Raw genomic sequence first — 1,109 nt, 5'->3', positions numbered from 1 at the left:
GCGGATGAGGCGCTGGCCCCATATACAGAGGGTGGCAGGTTCAAACCTGACCCTGGCCAAACTGCAACAAAAAAAAATAGCCAGGCATTGTGGCAGGTACCTATAGTCCCAGCTACTTGGGAGGCTGAGGCAAGAGAATCTCCTAAGCCCAGGAGTTGGAGGTTGTTGTGAGCTGTGATGTCACAGCACTCTACTTAGGGTGACAAAGTAAGACTCTGTTTCTAAAAAAAAAAAAAAAGTATTCATTCATTGTTTATCTGAAATTAACTTTTAACTGGGCGTCCTAAACCTAGTCTGGCAGACTTGCTTCTGGGGTTTTCTCATTTGCCTTGGGTCAATCACCTAAACCACTTTCAGCCTTGGTTTCACTTTCTGAAAATGGGAGCACAAATAGATAACTCTCAAGGAAGTTACGAGGCTGGGGGGAAAATTGGAAGAAAATGCAATCTATGCAGCAGTTTGAGCAAATCTCATTCTCTGGCCTAACAAAACACTCTGCACTCTAGAGGGTCTAAAGGTGGGCCCTGTGTCCTCCACCTCCCCTGCAAGGCCTCCTACCTACCGTGTTTCCCTGAAAATAAGACATTGTCTTATATTTATTTTTTCTCAAGAAGACACACTAGGGCTTATTTTCAGAGGATGTCTTCCTCTCCTCTCCGAAATGCACTAGGTCTTATTATGGGGGTAGGGCTTATATTTAACAAATGCATACAAATCCTGCTAGGGCTTATTTTGGGGGTAGGTCTTATTTTCAGGGAAACACAGTAGGCACCTCTCCCCTCTTGGAAAGCCACTGTTTGGCAAGCCCACTTGGCATTGGCCATGTCACCTTCCCCACTCTGCTCAACTGCCTGCAAGCACCACCAGTCCCTGATGGTTTCTCACCAGGGCTCTGTCTTTTCCTCCACCCCGAGCCCAGAATGGCTAAGCATTAGGGTAACTTCATATCTTGGTTTTCTCAGGACAGTCAGACCCGAGCCTGTTCTTCTAGGGTGGATAATAAATTAATAATGTTGTTCTTCTGAGCAAAGTATCACAAGAATGGAGGAAAAAGTATCCAATGTACACACCCCTATTATGAAACTAATTTATACCTTTTATATGAAAGC

This window comes from Otolemur garnettii, unplaced genomic scaffold (genome assembly GCF_000181295.1).
Source record: "Otolemur garnettii isolate 467f Iridium unplaced genomic scaffold, OtoGar3 scaffold00008, whole genome shotgun sequence".
Taxonomy (NCBI): domain Eukaryota; kingdom Metazoa; phylum Chordata; class Mammalia; order Primates; family Galagidae; genus Otolemur; species Otolemur garnettii.
The sequence above is the reverse complement of the archived record's forward strand: the minus strand, read 5'-3'. Positions refer to the sequence as shown.